Source organism: Astyanax mexicanus, chromosome 10 (genome assembly GCF_023375975.1).
Source record: "Astyanax mexicanus isolate ESR-SI-001 chromosome 10, AstMex3_surface, whole genome shotgun sequence".
NCBI lineage: Eukaryota > Metazoa > Chordata > Actinopteri > Characiformes > Acestrorhamphidae > Astyanax > Astyanax mexicanus.
In genome coordinates this window covers 5,786,045-5,807,023 of record NC_064417.1, presented here as the reverse complement: position 1 = coordinate 5,807,023, position 20,979 = coordinate 5,786,045, and the positions used below count along the sequence as shown (strand labels likewise).

Sequence of the window (20,979 nt, the reverse complement as noted above, 5' to 3'; positions counted from 1 at the left end):
GACAATTAGCTTGGTTGTTAAATGGATGTGTACCTAACAGATCAAGTAGCCAGTCAAATGAAAACAGAGGCCAGTCCAGAGCTAAGTTGGTAACTAGCCATTAAAGGCAGGATCGAACAAAGAAGTTGAGTCCAAGTGTTCATTGTAATATCCAGAGGTTAGCTTTAAAAAATTGATGCATCAGTGCTGCCAGCATTGCTGCAGAGCTTGAAAAAGTGGGAGGTCAGCCTGAAGTTCTTAGACCATACGTCACACACTGCCTCAATTCTGTCTGCCTCTTCTGAAACTGATGCATAAGAAAGCCCACAAACAGATTGCTGAAGACAAGCAATCCAAGAACATGGGTTACTGAAAACTATTAAAACAACTAAATACTACATACAACAACTAATTTAAAAATAAAAATGAAATATAATGAAAGGAGAGGGAGTGTGATTAAGTGAACGATGCAATCAGAGATATCTACGTCCTGCGTTTTGGCACACTTTTGTAGCTACAATAGGTGTGGATGGGTGACTATTGACTGTTGTCAGGGATTAAATTGGTCAGTGGTGCAACTGTGTTTTCTGGTGCTAGGATAGAAATATGCAAGAAATTTACTTGAAAAACACCTCACTTCCAGACCACCTCGCCCATCAGCGTAGATATATTAAAAAACTCTGATGCTATTTTAATGGTGCAAGGCGTGAAAATAGACTCTTGACGGGGTGTAAGATAGCAACAAGCATCGCTTAGAGAGGTAGCTTCACTTCTACAGTCACAGTGCTTCTCCAATCCAAAGTTTTTATGCTGGCTGTATTTCACTCACACAATTTTTTCATGTGATTTTCATTGTGTTGCTGCTGTCTGAGTTGTATTGGACTTTGGGGAGCTTTAGGGCTCTCAATGATGTCATTAATGTTATGGTTGATTCCTTCCTCCCATCATGCGTTCAGGTGATTTTTATCCGACGTTAGTGTTTGAGAGTAAGATGTTTAATGAATGTAATTTACCTGATGTATGTTAGTGTTTGTGTCTTTAAATCAGGAGCTCACATGTCTCAGCAATGGGTGGTCCAAAGACCAAGTTCCCAGCATCATATTTTTTTTTGTTAGGACATTACATTTTAAAGATGACCTGATTTTCCAACAATTTTTGGCTTTTTTATAGGGTCATCCATGGTACCTTTTTTATTTTATATGATGTTGTATTTTGTAAAATAAAAGAAGGGTTCCGTTACTTACAACCAACGTCAGTGATGGTGTTACTAATTTTAACGTTTGTGTTCTAGGGTTAAGGACAAGCAAATGTAGCACCTCTTTCTTAAACCACTCCAACGTGTTTATCCCTTGAGCCCATTTATTTTAAGCCAACACAGAGCTTGTTTCGAGGTTGCGTGTCAGACACCGAACTCATGGACTAGAGCTTCGGCATTCATAAAAATTGTAGCACCCACTTTAACAGGTCAATTATTCATGTGTGAGAAAATATTTTCCAGTGGGGTGACCAGGATTAGACAGTTTCGCCAGTCCATGGTAAAACACCTTCGCTCGATTGAATTGAAATGTTCTCAGAGAGGCAGTGCTATAAACACAGTAAGGGCAGAGTCTTTTCTCTGCCTGTTTCAGAGCTTTCACAACAGCCTCGTGCTCACCAAAGTGCCTCCGATATGAAAAAAAGATGCCTTTTTGACACTTGTCCCTTTCCACCCATTTTACTCTAGAAGACAAAGATTTGCGATTGTTGTGCTCAGTAAGGCTTGACTGATACAGTGTAATGTATTTATAGTGTTAGAATAGTCATACTGGGGTCAGAGGTTTTAAATGAAGCGCACTAGGCTGAGTTTCCCAAAAGCAGTGCTGTGCAAAAAGGAAATGTGGAAAATCCTGGTAAGAGGCATCAGTGTCTTTCCCTAAGGCCACAACATCGACTCACTGCCATACAAAACTGTTAACATCCAAGTCAGTGATGATTATAGTCTCAGCATTGTTTGCCTTTTGGGAAAAGATAATAACAATAGTGTTTATTGTTCTGTTGTACAAAAATGATTTTAAATTCCCATTTAAAGATTTGGAGAAGATTATCATAATTTCTGTATTATGCAGTGAATTACGCAATGGGTTTAATGGTTTTCTAGGTCTTTAGAGAAGTTATGGGAACTAAACATTTTATTTTATTCAATAGAATAATCTTGTTTGTAGTTTTAAAAGTATATCAATACTTTTTTCACTGTTAAGATTTGGTTGATTTTTTTCCCAATCAGGATATGTTCTGCCTGATTTCTAGGTAGATACAGCCAAGTGGGTAACAAGTAAAACCAACCAATAGAATCAAAGTGACAAAGCCGTCAACCAATATAACCAATACATTCAGGAGTTAAACCAGTTCTGTGACAATTCACCATCTCAGTTGGGTTTAGGTCAGGGGATTGTGGAGGACAAACCATTTTTTCTTTACTACGTACTTCCATTTGCATCCCTTATTTTTTCCCATGCCTTTATTATTAATATTAATTATATTGAAGCAGATTTTGCATTAACTTAACTGAATCTCATTCGCTAGCTCAATAACTCTATATAAGAGACCACTTAATGATGATGTTTTTCCTTGATTTTACCAAATTGAAAACCTCTGGAATATAATCAAGATAATGATAAAGGATGATCACACGCCATCAAACCAAGCTGAACTGCATGATCTTTTGCACCAGAAGTAAAGTCATAAAGTTATACAAAAGCAGTGTATAAGACTGGTGGAGGAGAACATGCCAAGCTGCATGCATGAAAACTGAATTTCGGAGAAATGTTGTCCGTAGTTTATAGAATAAAACAATGATGTTCATTTTACTCAAACATATAGCTATAAATAGCATAATCAAAGTGGTCTCTTATTTTTTTCCAGAGCTGTGTGCTCGGACTCTTTCTCTGCTTTTGCTTTATGCCACTCATTGTGTCTGTATTAAGTGGTATTATTCCTGTGTTTTGTATTCCTTTTCATGTTTTACTCTTTCATGGTTTTGTACATTTTTGGTACATTTTTATGTACCAAATATAATAAACACACAAATGGCAAAAGTGAAACTAATGACTCTGTAATGTGTTTCAAACAATGCCTAACATTTGTTCATGGGCAGTGCTGTTCATTTAAAGCTAACTAGAATCGTACGGGAATTAGCCGTACTGTTTAGCCTTATCCTAGGTATGGGTTTATCTTATATTGGTAATTTGAACTGAAGGCATATCTATAACAGGAAGGCTTTGTTCACTGGCAATCATGTATTAAAAACTGATGGTACCTTTACATGAGTTGATAAATATTGTAACTACATACATTGAACTGATATCAAACAAAATCCCAGGATTCAGAAGATTAACAAAGTCAGGGATGTGGTTTCCATTTTGGATTTGAATTTAGATAGAGTGCAAAAAAGAGTTTAGAATGCAAAACTGTAACAGTAACAAAGATAGATATATATGAAAACGTACTGTAACTAAATGTTATTAGTACACTAGGGTAAAATAAAAATAGATGAGCTTAACAAACCTAGCATCTTTGTACGCTTAGCCATAAATCTGATTTAAAAACATATATAAAAATTAATGACCGGATTGAAGATTAAGCCAGTATTCTTTTTTATATTTTTTAATTGTGCAAAATGAAGACACCTGTGCAGAACTTTAAATAAAAGACGAGCAGTATACCGACGTGTTCGGCAATTCAAGCTGCAGCATTTAAACTTTAATACAGAGAAAAGCAAAGCACTTAAGGCTTTAATGTGGTCATAAGTTAAAGAGAAGCCCCTTTTAGCTCACTCTCGTCTTGTTTTGCGACCTTAGTGATTAGCAGCGCTCTCTGCAGATAGATGGAGGACGACGTGTCACGGCACCCTCGGTCTCTATCTCTCCCCGCTCTCTCGCCCACCGCTCACATTCGAACGGCCCTGACTTATTTCCTCCCCGCAGCCTAATTAGGATTATCTTTAATTCGCAGGATTACAATTAATAGCTTACTGCAGGTCAGTGATTAAGAATTACCTGGTAATGACCCTGGGCGGGAGCTGCAGAAGGAGGAGAAATGATGACAGCTCGTGAAGGCCCCGCGCGTCAGGGCCGCTATTTAAGATGGCCGATTTGGAACGCTCCCCATGTGCCTGGCATCACAATGGAGGAGTACAATTTCCCTCTCTGTAATTAAGGTCCATTGAGTGAAATTACCTTCCGATAATTGCCGGGTAGTTGTCAGCGTTTGTTGCAGCCTGGCGCGGCCCTGTCTCCCTCGCTGCCGGAGGACCGGCCCGGGCTCCTGCCGCTCTCTGGAGGGGAGAGAGAGCCCGGAGGGATGCCGCTTCTGTTTTTACAGAGGGAGGGGGCGCAACAAATGCATTCGTTGGGAGGTGGATGTCAGTGTTATTTAAGACTGAATTAAATTCCCCTGTTTGTGAATCTAGCAAACTGTCTAGAATTAAAAGAGCTTTGTTGTTACATAACTGCACATAATGTACGTACTAGTATAGTATAATAGGCATAGTGGTTATATACTGAATCATTTGTAGGTGTTACAGTGGTTATAAGGTTAAATTTCTCACCTATAAGAACAATATGAACAAGTTCATTTGCACAAGAGAAAACACTCGCAGATACCAAACACAGCATTTATTTAAAGGGATTAAGCAAAATACGAGGTTATTAAACAGAACAAAAGGGTCATACACAAGGCAAGCAATATAACAGGCAAGACGAAGGGGAAGTCCAGAACGAAACGAATCGGTAACAAGAAAGCAAACAAGAAAATGCATTGTATAAGAGCTAGATAACTAGATGCAATACTCGGCAGAGACAAAATGGAAGTGAGTGGTATTTATACATTGGAAAACAGGAGTGGGCAATCAGTAGCTGGGCGAGTGAGAATGATGTAGCGTCACATGAGTCACGGTGAAGTATAAAGGTTTTGGCTGTGGATACTTGCGGATACCAAACACAGAATTTATTTAAAAGTGATTATGCAAAAATGGATAGTGAGGAACAGACAGGGTCGATAACAAAATGGCAGCATAAATAAACCACATACCAAAATGGGAAGTCAGGCAGTCCAGGGTCATACACTGTAAATCCAAATCAGAGGTAAAGCTAAGACAAGGTTAATAAACAAAAAAGGTCATACACAAGGCAGGCAATACAGTATAACAGGCAAGGCAAAGGGGAAGTCAAAAACTAAATGAAACAGTAATGAGAAAGCAAACAAGAAAACGTGTTGTATAAGAGCTAGATAACTGAATATACTACTCAGCAGTTTGGGGTATTTATCCACAGGAAAATAGGTGTAGGCAATCAGTAGCTGGGCGAGTGAGAACACCGTAGCATCACATGATTATTGGAGTGTAAGAGTTCCGTTGTGGGTGCATACTGGGAACTGGAGTCCAGAAGGGAAAGTTACAGGGAGTTACAGAGTCTGTAACAGGCAGGCTGACAGCGTCAGAAATATAAATTATTTCTTCATAGTTTTTAGTTAAAAGATTTTGACCACTCTTCTTGGCAGAACTGGAATTTTTTTATTGAATTTTTTGGGCCTAATATTTTTAGAAGGGCTGAGTTCAGACTTCCCTTTTGGAAGACCATTCCGCAAGTTTAATATTAGCCTATTATTTCCTTTCCACTATGCGCATCATACCAGTTAAACTTACAGCAAAAGCCCAGTTTATGTGACTACCACCACCATGCTTGACAGTTGGTAAAGTTCTTGGGGTTGACTGCAATATTATATTAGATTTTCGCAGAAATGTCTCCAGTACTTCTTTGGCTACATGAAACTAATGTGACATAGACTTCCTTATTGCCTCTTAACTCCAGTGCAGCAAACTTCCTTCCCTCAAAGTGTGTCTTTGAACAATATTCTAAACAGTTACTTACAGTGAGTAGACCTAAGCATCGGGCAGCTGTGGGGGTTTGAGAATCCTGTGGAGTGACAACCCTCCACAAAGAGAGAGTGCAGAGGGTGGAGAAATGAGGAGTAAATGAACACAGCCAGAGCAGCGCTAAATTAGGTTCATCTGGACAGGAGGCATGCACTCCCAGAAGCACGAGGATCCACCCAGTGTGATATCCACTGCACAAACACAGAGACAGAGAGAGACACATACAGTGTTCTTCTCCCTCTCTTTTTCTCTTGCACTTTCTCTCTGTTACACTCACAGAGAAACAGGGGCAAGCACACTGGTGACAGCATAATGCTATACCCGGCTGAAGGAATGCCCTGTTTAAAGCAGAGTGTTCTGCTTTAAACTAATACTTGTTATCAGTTTCAATCCTACTTAGATTGTTTTCACACCTGTAGTTGGTTAGTAGGTTTCTATGATCCAGATCAATGAATGAGTTTGTTTATGTGGATCATTTTCTCCCTCAGTTTGGTTTGGTTTCACACAGGCATACACTTAAATACACCAAAATACGCACCAATAAACCTAAAGTATAAATCATATTGGGGTTTATTTACAAATCTTGTCTTTACACAATAATTCCATGTGTTCCTGCATAGCTTTAATGTCCTCAACATTAAATGTATACACACAGAGAAAAGTTATTATTGCATATAAAATAACAAATGCTGTCCAAATGATAGGATGTGTGTCATCACTTGCCCCGGGGGTCCCATATGACCCTCACATAAAATCCATCTGGCTCAGATAGCAGCACAGTAGTTTTCTGTAACAATCACATAAACTAATCTAATAGACCTTTATATAGGGAGATAATAGACACAGGGTTTCTTTAACCATTGCCAGCTTTCATATAGCCATTGGCTTTAGATTTCAAATAGATGAAAAGTAAAAAAATATAGAAAAACATGTTATTTACCTCAAAAAGTACTTCTGTGGTGCTTAAGATATTATATAAATGATTAGCAGTGACAAGCAGTTTATTCGTGTTTTTTTATATTGTGATAAAAAGGACACATGACTGTACATATTTATATTAAATATATATATTAATATATCATATTAAATATAAGGTTACAATGAGTGTTACATAAATGACACAACAGTTTTATAGCTTGTATTTGAACATTTTGTTTTAGAAAACGTGTGAATTGAATTATTACAATGATTAAAATAGACCTAAGGAAGCAAATAATACACTTTTAAAAGGAGCTAGTTTTATCTCCAGATAAAATAGCAAAGGTCAGATGAAGGTCAGATGAAAGAATATACATTTACATACTGTCCTGTAGTGGTTGGTGCGGCACAGTGGATTACACCACTACTGTACCTGCCACTGAGCTATCACAGCATTTGGGGGACTAGGGTTCAATTCCTGGTCTGGGTGAGCATGCTGCACTACATCAATAAAAGTCCTTGGGCAAGACTCCTAACTCCACATTGGCCCACCTTTGTAATATGAGTACCCTTGAAAGTCATCCTGGATGGATGGAAGAGCATCTGTTAAATGCCATAAATGCAAATGTGACACAATAAGGTATACTTTGCCAGGCTGCCATTATAAAAAAAGAGTGTTCTTAATATCTTGCCTGGTTAAATAAAGAATAAAAAAAAATACTGTAAGGATTTTACACATTTTTAAAGGGTCTGTGACACATACATCACCATGGACTCTTTTGAGTTAAAAAATATCAAGTATTGCTAAATTTAAAGTTTCCTAAAGTTTAATTGTTAAAAATCACTTCTTGTTTTTTTGTTTTTTATCTATATAATATTTGTACAGGCTAGGCAAACTGTATATTGACCAATTTTCAGTAAAGTAGGTGTGGTTTATAAGAGACAAAAATGGAAGAAATCCACAGAGACATTAAAACAAAAATACTGAGAAGCACTGAGGTCTCCTACAGTTCACCGTGGGCTTATCTGTGGCCCAGCCTGTCTCTGTTCAAGATGAGTATCTAATTATTCAGCAGGGCTAATTTAATGGCTGTGGACAGGTCTTCTGCGGCACTCTGTGTAAATTACTCGCCTCCAATAAAAATCGCACAGTCAGTCTGAGGAGCAAGATAATGTAATAAATTCTATTTTAATTTGAATATTGATATTTGAATGTGGCAGGCTCCGTACAGGACCCTTTTGGAGTAATCAGGATATGGGCATAATTTTGTTGATGAGGCCTTAAAGCTGAGAGGTAGAGATAGAAAAAAAAGAAGGGGGGGTGTTAATATTGGCAGGACTGTAGAGGCATGGTCAAGGTCAATTGAGTAAATGAGAAGAGACGAGAAAAAAAAAATCAGGAAAAGACCTTACGAAGCAGGTTGAGGGGCAGCCGGACCAAACGTGTTTACACACGGTGTTAACAGAGGGTTTGTAATTACAGTGCGGTTCACCATGTGGTCACATTAAAAACACATTGCGCTAGGATTTGAATATGCTAATGGGGAAAAATGTGCTGTCCTGTGCATGAGGCCTCATCACGGTTCTAAGATGTCATGCCAAAGGGTGCTGAGACGACTTGCTAGAGAGGATTCTGGAAATGACTCAATTAACTAGGTATTCATAGAAGAGAAATGGATTTAGAATAATGCAGGTTCTGTAGGGTTGTTCTAATCCTGATTCATATTTTAGAGGCGACTAAGAGGATGAATTGACACTATATTAAATATATTAGTGCTTATATAAATGGTTATATAAATTATTCTTTGAGGGACACCATAGGAGAAACTCTTATGGTTTCATAAAGAAACCTGTATGTAATTGGTAGAGAATCTGTAGATCAAGAGAAGATTATTTTGATCTCAAGCCTACATTCACAGTAGATAAATACAGTATGACCCAAATTATAGAGCATATGTATATGTATATATACATATACATATACATACCATCCAGCAGATGTCAGATATGGGTCACATTAAAAAAGATCATGTAAAGAGGCTAACAAACATCAGATTTGGTCAGAAAATCAGATTTGTGTCTTTTACCTGCTGCGTGAAGGTAGGCATAGAAAGCTTCTAGTCAGAGGTCCAGGTTGTGAGCTCATCTTGCACATCCACAGATGTCCAAAAGAAGTGCTAGTCAAAGGTCCAGGCAGTAAACCAGTATTGCATGCCCACAGATGTTTATCAGAGGTCCTAATAAGAGTTCCAAGTAGTAAACTGCTCTTGAACATCCACAGACATCAAATAGACATCATAGTCAGAGGTTTAGGTAGTGATCCAGCAGCCGAACCCATCTTACATGTCCACAGATGCCCAACAGAGGTCCTAGTCAGTGGTCCAGAAGGTGAATCTGTCTTGCACAACCATAGACATCCAACAGAGGTCCTAGTCAAAGGTTCAGGTAGTGAACCCTTTGTGCACTTCCTCAGACTTCCAACAGAGGTTCTAGTCAGAGGTCTAGATAGTCAACCCATCTTGCATGACCACAGATGTCCAATAAAGTTCCTAGTTAGAGGTACAGGTAGTGAACCCTTTGTGCACTTCCTCAGACTTCCAACAGAGGTTCTAGTCAGAGGTCTAGATAGTCAACCCATCTTGCATGACCACAGATGTCTAATAGAGGTTCTAATTAGTGGTCCATGTAGTGAACCAGTCTTGCATGTCCTCGGATGCTGAGTAGTGTTCCTAGAAAGAGGTCCAGGTATTGAACCCATCTTGCATGTCCAGAAACATCCAACAGAGGTTCTATTCAGAGGTTTAGGTAGTGACCCCTCCTGCACATCCATGAATGTCCAGATTGTGAACAATGTCTTGCATGTCCTTTATCATCCAATTAAGTTCCTAGAAAGAATTCCAGGTATTTTACCATCTTGCATGTCCAGAGACATCCAATAGAGGTTCTAGTCATAGATCCAGGTTGTGAACCTGCCTTGCAAACCACAGATGTCCTACAAATGTCCTTGTGGTGATAATAAAAAAACTGCTGATCTATGTAAATGGTTTTGAATTCATTCTGTGTTTTAAAGGTAAAGTACACTTAATAATATTTTTATTGGCATGAGTGAACTTATATATATATAATTATTTATATATATATAATATAATCTGTGCCTACCACCACCTACATGCCAACACAAACACACACACACATACATACAAAAAAAAAGCTATGATGAGCTGCACTGTCAAGTTAAACCTCAGTTTTCCACTAAGCTGCCCTGCTCTCACTTAAGGTTTATTTTATTATTATAATATCCATATGCACATTTAGCCCCTCTTCCCCATCTAGGCCACCCAGCAACTTCCACACGATAAATTATTCCTACCATACGGCGTCACTGCAGCCTATACGTTAGGCATTAATAATGCTAATAGAAATGTAGCAGTTATTAAAACATAAATTTGATATAGTAGAGCAGATAATACATTACCCTTAATCTTTTTGATTTGCATTTGCTCTCTCTCTCTCTCTCTCTCTCTCTCTCTCTCTCTCTCTCTCTTCCTCTCTCTCCCTCTGCCATGAACGATGGCCAGCAATGAGATGGTGTGACTTTTATTTCTCGGAGAATAGCCATGTAAAATATTAACACATTTGCACGCCACAATTATATTAATGCTTTTTTTTAGAGGGCATTTTCATTCCATGGTGACTCCCTCCTGTCCTCACCTCTTCCCCCAATCACAGCATATGGGTTAGCATTAAATATTCACCATTACATTTCAGCACATATCATATGCAGGCTGAAAATGACTGGGGTTTTGTATGACGGCCTTTTTTATGGCAGTTGTGGTAACAGATATTTTCCTTATACAGTGACTAGACCTCCTACATGCACTGACATCCTGGAACATGTATGTTTCTTTGGGTTATTAAAATGTTATTAAGGGATTTGCATGTAAAAATATATTCACTACAGAGACACACAGTTGGGGGTGGACTTAAATATCACATACACAACAGAGTACAATCAATCTGTAACTAATTACTAAATATATATCCTTTTTATTATACACTTGCTACTTTATTTATTTATTTTTTTAAACAAGAATGCCAATATGTATTTCAAAGGTTTTTTTATGAAGCTGTGTTTATGTTTTTTTTCATGATTTTTAAGATTTTACATTTATTCTGCATTAAAACGTATAAAAGAGCAATACAGACATATTTTATTTATTTATGATCATGTGACATAACGAGGCTAGAGGCTGAATGGCTGAAAGCAACAAAAAGATCTCAAATAATGAAAAGAAAACAAGTTCATATTCATAAAGTTTTAAGAGTTTAAAAATCAATATTTAGTGTAATAACCCTGATTTTTAATCACAGTTTTTTTCATGCATCTTGGCATCATGTTCTCCTCCACCAGTCTTACACACTGCTTTTGGATAACTTTATGCTGCTTTACTCCTGGTGCAAAAAATTCAAGCAGTTCAGTTTGGTTTGATGGCTTGTGATCATCCATCTTCCTCCTGATCATATTCCAGAGGTTTTCAATTTGTTAAAATCAAAGAAACTCATCATTTTTGAGGGGTCTCTTATTTTTTTCCAGAGCTGTAAATAGAAAAAAAATTGGAAATACATTTCTTATTCAGTTCATGTGAAGCTTTAAATTAATGCCACTGTTGTGACCTACATATTTTAATTAAACTAATTTTTAATGGTCAGTTTTAGCCATTTTTTAAAATGCATTTTACATGAACAATATTACTGGTATATCCACAATATTAAAAATAAATGCACAAAACATGTTAAAACAAATTATTAAGATGTATTTATGTGTTCACACAGCCCAGAACAATTGTATTACATAGTTTAATTGTTATAAAATAAAATTGACCTTTTCCAAAAATGATCCAGATACAACTTTTTTTGTGCAATATATTTATAGCATATACATAAAACATCTTAGCCACTCACATTGACAAGGTCACTAACTGTGCTGTCAGTCACGAACAAACTAGTGCTTACAATATTCTTGTCTAGCTGTTTAAAAGCTCTTCTGATAATGATTCTGCTTTAGTGTCTTTAACAGAGCTTTCTCAGATCAGCAGCCATCTCTCCCACCCCGGGGACAACGGCCTTGATTCTGCAGGACTCTCTTTCTCTCTGTCTCGCTCCCTTTGGGCCGAGAACGAAGCTCTATTTGAAATCTGCCAGCAGAGACACTGGAGAGATTTAAACACAAATACACACACTTCTGTTTGTACCGAGTTCACAACACAGCATCACCTGAGCTTCCTCAGGCTGCCATGTGCCCTACTTCTCACACACTTTCATCTGAGAGACACTTCAGTTCTGACAGTTCTGGGGTTTTATTTTTTCCCAAATAGATCTGAACTATTTTTTTGGTTTTGATAAATATTGGCATCAAATAAGTGGCTGCAGCCTCCGACCTCAACATGACGTAAAACAACTTTTCCCCATTTACCAATTTTGAGTTTAAATTCAACTGAAAATGAAAGTTGGGACACTCTGAGACGTCCAACAGACTAAGCCACTGTCAACTGTATTCTGAGAAATGCCATCAGCAGCCAGAGTCTGAGAGAGCACAAACTGTATGCTCTCTGGATGAGTAGATGGCACTTATTCCCCACATCACTCTCAGTTTGACGTTAAGCAGTACAGGTGTCTTCAGTCTCCTTTTTTTGGGGTCATTACTAATGATAAGGTTATTTTAATTTAATTTTGAAATTGGCAATATTAAGAGAGAGATATTAAAGTCTGATCCATCATCAGATGGGTTTAATACCCTCAATATTCATTGGCTTTCTGGACAGTATTTGATTGGATATATTGACAGTTAAAAAATACTAAACAGTCAAAAGTTACAGGGATAAAAACAGATAAAAACAATGATTTTACAGCATTTAACAAAAATAATCTTCATAAATACATAACGGGTGTGTTTAGTGATTAGCTATTAATCCCAGTACAAAGTGATTTGGAGAGCTCTTTGCATGTCTGTGTGTGTATGTGTGTGTGTGTGTGTGTGTGTGTGTGTGTGTGTGTGTGTGTGTGTGTGTGTGTGTGTTTCCAAATGGCTGTGGAAATACTCTTTAATTAAGAGCACAAGCCAAACATTTTCATTAAGACTGCATGCAAATGAGCCCAGAGATATCTGACTGCTCTCTTGAGACTCTCTCTCTCTCTCTCTCTATCTCGCTCGCTCTCTCGCTCTTTCTCTCTCTCTCGTCCGCTCACTCTGTTACAAGACAGGGCTTTTGTCACAAATGAGGTCACCGCCTAAAGGCTTCATCCTTCCTTCACTCACCCACACTTGGCGCATGTGTGTGTGTGTTGTGTGTGTGTGTGTGTGGGTGTGTGTGGGTGTGTGTGCGCTCGCGTCTGGTTCCCATCGGCAAGGCTGGAGCAGAGGGAGAGAGGGAATATTGGGGGAAAAGGAGGGAGGAGGGGGATCCCCTTGAGCTCAGTGCCTGTAAACCCCTTACCCTTATCGCACATGATGTTAACAGATGTAATCCTATTACAGTCTTCTTTATTCCTCTCTCTCTCTCTCTCTCTCTCTCCCTCTCGTTCTCTCTGTGGATTTTCTCCAAGTCCTGTATGGCATTGCCAGAGTAATCCCTCATTACCACTGTTCCCTCAGGCCCAAAGTGAACACAACCACTGTACAGACCCCCACTATAATATAATAATATAAGCTTTACCCTCAGTAACACAGTTATTTACATCTAAATATAAAGTAATGCTCATATAATGTTGCTATCCCACAAAAAAAGAAAAACTTGCATCCTGATTGCTACTGCTTTTTAATATTTTGACATATGAAAAATTTGAAAATAGTTCAGTATAATTGGACCCATAGTTATGCTCCAAAATATTACAATATAAAATTATATTACACTGACTTATCTTGAAAATTAAGAAGGTTGTTTTTTATGTTACCCTGTAAAGTTGCCATTTTTGAAGATACTATATAAGATTTCTGTTTTGGAACTGATCTATTCAATGGACACCAATCGTTTCAGGTTATTTTTAAATTTAAACAATGATCAACTTACTAACTAACGGTACCACTTTAAAATAAGGTTACTTTATTAAGGGTTTATAAATCATTTATAAAGGAGTTTATTAATTCTTATTAATTAGGTTATAAACCATCACTAAGTAGTAACAACACATAAATACTTCTTCTGTTCCATCAGTCAGCATTAACATTTCTGTTAATAACATTATTCATTTAACTATAATAATAACACATGAAATGGCTAAACTGACTAACATCTATATTATTTAATCAGATATGCTAAAAACGTTCTGTGTTTATAATGTTTTTAAAATATTTACTTAATTTAATTTATAGCCATTAATAAACTCCTTTATAAACTATTTATAAACCCTTAATAAAGGAGCCTTATTTTGAAGTGGTACCTAATTAATTAACTAACTAACTAACTAACTGCGAACTGCGTCCACATACTGCTTTTGTCAAATACTATTAGGAACCTCTACAACTCCATACCGAGACACCTGGCATGTTGTATTACACATGCGTTACACACTACTTCTGTATCTGTATGTGTCAATAAATATGACATGATATGATTTGCTCAATCAAAATGTTCAATATTTATTGTTCCTGGTTCTCTCGATCTTCCTTCCAAATTGCACTGCAATCCAACCCTTCCTTTTAAGTGAAATAATTTTTATATCTCATTCTTTTTTTGAAAGTAGGCAAACAAATTCATCTTATCTTTACTCTCCAGTTCTGTATCTCACTCCCGATTGCTCCACCATGGGACGCAATACATGTGTGTGTGTGTGTGTGTGTGTGTGTGTGTGTGTGCGTCTGTCCATGTGCACGTCTGCGTCTGAAGGTGTTCCACTTCTCTTTTCCCTTGTTGTCAGAGGGGTAGAAAAGGCCCATCTGAGTCCAGCCCAGGGAATACTGAGGTGAAGCTTGTGCAACTCCCCCGACACCTCCACATCTCCACACACATCTTCAGCCTGTAACACACTCCGCACTTCTGCTCTGGGTAAACAAAGGGGGGCTAGTGTGGTGATGGCAACCCACTGAAGGGTGATGCTGAATAACCGAACACAGCAAAAAGACACATCTGCTCAAATTCTGGCCTTTCTTCACCCTCAGGCCTGGGGAGAATGTGTAACAGTGAGCAGCATTATAGACTAACTGTAGTATAGCCCAACAGAAGTATGGACAGACAGCAGAACAGACACTAGTATAGACAGACAGCAGTATATAGACAGACAAGAAAGATAGTATAATGATTTTTTGTGAATACAGGCTTGCTAGTTCTACTGTGTTCTCATACTTTACTGAGCGTAAAGTTCACTTCAGAAATTAGTGCAGACAGACAGTAGACATAGTACATCTTAGACAGACTGTATTATAGCTTTAAGTAGTACAGACAGTATTATAGCCCAAAAGTACTATAGACAGTAGTATAGACAGACAGCAGTGTAGACTGACAGTAGTACAGACGGACAGCAATATAGACAGACAGCAATATAGACTGACAGTAGTATAGATTGACAACAGTAGAGACAGACAGCAGAGTAGACTGAGAGTAGTATAGATTGACAGCAATATAGACAGACAGCAGTGTAGACTGACAGTAGTACAGACCGACAGCAATATAGACAGACAGCAAAATAGACTGACAGTAGTATAGACAGACAGCAGTATAGACAGACAGCAGTGTAGACTGACAGTGGTATAGACCAACAGCAATATATACAGACAGAAATGTAGACTGAAAGTAGTATAGACTGACAGCAGTATAGCTTGATACACAGACAATAGTGTAGACAGACATAATAATATTATTACAGTATTAATCAGTATTATAGACAGACAGTATTATATCAAGACAACAGTATAAATTGACAATAAAGACAGACAGCAATATAGACAGTGGTATAGATGGACAGTATCACAGAAACAGTAAAATAGACATAAAATATATTATCTAGACAATAAAAGAGAGTGCCCAGTAGCATAGACAAAGTTTAGTGTAGAAAGACAGCATTATATCCTAACTATACTATAGACAGAGAGTATTATAGATAGACTGCAATAAATACTGTCTGTCTACACTGCTACCGTCTACTGTCTGATAATCCTCTGGGTGATGATCAGTATTAGGTATGGTGAACTTCGGGTCATGTGTGGCTGTTTAAGATTTCCACAGCTCCAGAGATCATATAATCCTATGCATTGATTTTTTTTTTTTATTTTACTCTGATCCTTTCACTCAAATTAAGTCAAATAATACGTGTTATTTCTCCATGGTATCAAAGAGCAAAACAATTTATCCAGCCTCAAATTATTATCATATGCATTATTATACGCAGGACGAGCTGTAAGGTGATTGGTAAGTGGCATCTCGGCTCTGCACAGTGATGCCATCGGCAGTTCAGTAGAACATATGCAAAAGCGCGAGAGTCGCTTCTCATCACAAACAATCATCCTGAAACAGCTGGACGTCTCTCTGTCCAACGCGATAAAGGGCTCTCCCCACCCCCTTCTTTCTGCGGCAGAGCAGCTGTGCAGGAGACTGAGGGCTTTTGCTTGATTGAATATGTTGGGTATGTTCCGGTAACGTTTCTTCAGTAAGCATTAGCAGCATGCAGAAGGATCTTTTCTTCTCACACATGAAAAAGAAGAGGATGAAAGAGATACCTTAAGAGAGAGAGAACAACATCCACACAGGGGATAGAGGGAGGATAGAGGATAGTGCATTCTGTTTATTTTTGTGTTTAAATATCAGGTGTGGTCTGACTTTATGTGTACGTACAAAGTCCAATCTCAAAATATTATGACCACCTCCTTGTTGCTACACTCATTATCAATGTAATCAGCTTTAGTGAATGTGTACGTTGAAGAATTTAGGGTACCACTTTAAAATAAGACTACCTTTATAAAGGGTTTACGAATGGTTTATTAATAAGTTTATTCATGTTATTAATTAGGTTGCAAAAACTTAAAAATACATTAATAAGCAGTTAATAAATATATAACAACACATACATAGAAATGTCAACAGTGCGCTGGACATTTGCATATTTGATTCCACACTCATTTACACGGTCAAACTTTGTGTTTTCCATAAACCAGTCATATTAATATATTTGTAAATATAATTAACTATTTGCTATATGACTAAGCAAACAACAGAACACTGTTGCCTTTTCAATTGATGTGTTGTAACTGTTTATCAATGGTATTTATCAATGGACAGTGCTTCAACCTAATCAATTATAATGAATAAACTCATTTATAAACCATTTATAAACCCTTTATAATGGTAGTCTTATTTTAAATTGGTACAAAATTTAGTAATTCTATATATGCAGACTGTAGTCCTGTATCTGTGTTTCAGTATATTTTATTATTTTTTATTATATATCAGATTATTTTGTGTAGATCAGATACAGCAGTGCTGCTGGATGTTTTAAACACTGTGTCCACTCATTGCCCTCCACTCTATTATATACTCCTACCTAGCTGTTTGCCACAATTGTTCAACATATAATCATACTCAAAGCTAAACTGAGTCAGTATAGAGTATAACTTTCTGGTTTCTGGTGTATATTTTTGGCACACTCATCACTGCCAAAACAGTAATCAGATGTAACACGTCTGCTTCTCTGGTTGTTACGTGTCACGTTAGCATGTGTCCAGATCACTTTAGCTAACCCTGTTAACCTAGTGTTAGCTATATTAGGTAGCCTCTGCCTTGTTATCCAAGCTGCACATCACTGATATGATTGAGAACGCTCAAATGTTTTAATTAATTAAAATGCCCATCCCTAGTAAACTAACTTAGTGGTTGTGAAAAAATGACCAGCTGTGATGAATTACCTGGCTAAAGTAGCTAAAGCTAAAATAGCCAGCTCAGGGTCTGTCTTGTAGACATCTACAAGAACAATGACCACACAGATTTCCGTGAAGTACTGCACGGTTCTAGTAATAAAATACAGGCTTTAGCTCTGCTGACAAGAGATGACAGTGCTTGAACTTTGCACGTTTCCTACATTTTTTATAACACATCCTGATCACTTTATCATTTACTACTGAAAATTAGTGCTTTAATGTACGAGTCACTAAATAATAATGTATAAATATTAATAATTAATAATGTACAGCAAGGTCAATTTTTACATCACAAAATAATAAAATAGTATAAATCCGCTTACACATAAAATATAAATATAAATAAATTTACCCTATACCGTATCAACAGAGCGACTAGGAATCCAGCAGTTACATATACAGTAACTTCACTTTAGTGAGTCAATAAATAAATATATAAATAAATATATAAATAGTTCATAGGGGCGGTAGTGTAAGTGTAGTGTTCAGAGGGCGTTGTGTGAAGTCCAGCACTTACACACTGCTCAGCTGACCAGTGGCCTGGGGTACGTGATGTTAGTCTTAATTAGGAAAAGCAGTGTAACCTAGCAGAGCCACTTAAGCTCCGCTAACACACACATACCAACAGCTGGAGGCATGGATGTCCATGAGTACACAGACACACACGCACATGGGCAAGGTACACACACACACACACACACACACACACATTTGCTGGACAGAAATGGAGATGAATGAAGCCCCAGTCACCAAAGTAATCAAAAATGTATTTTCCATATCTCAGTAATTGAATTGTGTACAAGCTGCAAGTTAATGAGGTCATCTCCCCTCCAGCACTGACAGGAAAGCACAAATAATTATCTCTCCATTTTTTCTTATGTAGCAATTAATTTCAACCATTGGCAAGCGACCACAGCCCCCGAGCCCCCTTCATCTTCTCTCTCTCTCTCTCTCTCTCTCTCTCTCTCTCTCTCTCTATCTCTTTCTTTCTCTGGCCTTCTCTCTCTCTCTCTCTCTCTCTCTCTCTCTTATGTTGCAATTAATTTGCAACCACAGCCCCCCTAGCCCTCTTCATCTCTCTTTCTCTCTCTCTCTTTGTCCCTCTTCTCTGCTCCATCTCCTGTCTCTTTTTCACGCTATCCCTCTCTCTGTGTCTCTCCTCCTGTCCCTTTCACTTTCTATTTCTTTACATCTCTCATGTTTCTCACTCTTTCTGTCTCTTTTATTCTATCTTTCGCTCTTTTTCTCTTAGAAATCTTTCTATGTTGCTTTTTCTGTCCTCTGTCTTGGTTCTGTCTTGGTTTCTCTCTCTCTCTCTCTCTCTCTCTGTGCGGTTGACTGCCTCCTGGTTAAGGTTGAGTGGGATTGACAGGCGATTGATGTGCTGGGGCTGCTGGGGCTGCGTGCATGTATGCGTGTGTGTGTATGTGCATGTGTGTGTGTGTGTGTATGGGGGGGCTGAGGGTTGGGGGGGTGGGTTGGTTGACGGGAGGCAATCAAAGCCCTTCCAGCTGCTGTGGGCCTGAGAGCTTTCCAGGTGACTGTCACCTGAGATTTCCCGTGCTGGCACTTGCCAAGCGCTGGGGGCACGCGCCGAGCGCCAGGGGGCCGTTCAGTGCCAGGTGGGGTACGAGGAGGAAAAAGGGGGGGTTGGGAAGGGGGGGGGCACGATGTTGTTTGCTTTAGACAGAACAGAAGAAAGGGGGAAGGTGGAGAAGGAGGGAACAGGACTAGCGTGGCAGAAGGGCTCCCTTTGGAGTTGTGGGTAATTGTGGGTTATTCTTGTGGGCGGCTAAAACAAATGGGGTTAGTTAGGCAGTGCGGAATCACTGCGCTGAGGTGATGTAGGCACTTCTTAACCCTGCTTAAACGCATACCTCGGGTCACCGGTGACCCCTGAACTCACCTGGGATGTACAGTATTAAAATATAATAGGAACATATGGGAAGATATTTTATAATTTTGTCAGCTGTAAATTATTTGGATTTTGACTCCCATGTTTAATGAGAGCATTGACTGAATGGTCATAATGTCTCATTATGACCATTTTAAAATTACAATTATTGTTTATTTTTACACAATCCCTCAAAAGCACAAATACTCATCTCAGCAGTGATGCTGTATAATACGTAGGTGTTGGTTGCTAAGGTGTTGTTAGGTAGTTGCTAAGGTGTTGCAGCAGCATAGAAGTGAGTTGCTAGAAGTTACTAAGTTACTAAGGTGATGTCGAGTGGATTTCTAAGTGTTGCTATGATCTAGCTGTTGGTTGCAAAGGTGTTGTAGTGGCAGAGAAGTGGGTTGCTTTAAAGCGCATTTCCTAAAGAAATGATTAGCGTGACTGTAGTTCAGCAGTGGTGCTGTAATCTAGGTGTTGGTTGCTAAGCTGTTATTAGGTGTATTTATAAGGTGTTGCTATGGTACAGCTGTTGGTTGCTAAGGTGTTGCTAAGTGGTCGCTAAGGTATTGCCAGGTGGTTGCAAGGTAATGCTATGCTTTAGACATTATTTCTAAACATTCCACAATTCACTTTAGAACTTTTCTAAGATAGCATAAAGTATAAATCATACATACAGTTACTTTTCTGGGTATAAGGTTTATGGATACATTTCACTGCATAAAAAAACTGAGTGTTTTAGCCACAGCATTTTGATTGGATGCTTAATTTGCAAATACTATTGCAAATTACAGATAACAAAGCTATATATAAGCATACTATTCCATTGGCATGGACATCACCAATTCTGGTTGAGGTCATGCCTAATTCATGCCAGTGCCTCCACCATGCTTAATAGATTTTTTTTTTTTATTTTAGCAGGGTCTTATCTGACCTTTTGGTTATTTAAAGTTAGCAATGGTTTACATCTTTTTTTTTTTTCCACAGAGAAACAATATATGTGTTCATCCACTTTAGATGTTTTCCAGGAAGCCATTCAGGATTTTAGGTGCTGTTGAGTTCACTCATGGAATCCTTTGTTTTAAGAATGCACCAGATCATTGTACTTTTAAGGACTCTGCTCTTTCTGATATGTTTGTTTTTTTGCTTTTTCAATCTGACCATCGTCTTCTTTGCTTGTATGGAAGACACCTGTTTGGACAGGTTCTCGTCTACCAAATGCTAACAGCTACCAAATGCAAATTTGACACTTGCAATCAACTTTGGGCCTTGAAGCTTCTAAATAAACTCAAAATTCCCCAAAACGAATGTTGTATCTTTGTTAATCCCAGTAAATATAAAAATCTACACTTCAATCCCATCTTAATTCCTTTA

At 38.1% G+C, this 20,979-nt stretch overlaps 1 protein-coding gene across 1 annotated transcript in view; it reads right to left on the bottom strand.

Moving 5' to 3' along the window:
• The window catches only part of wt1a (WT1 transcription factor a), a 331,319-nt gene that overhangs the window by 247,531 nt on the left and 62,809 nt on the right, over positions 1-20,979 (bottom strand). The gene's annotated exons all lie outside the window — the stretch shown is intronic.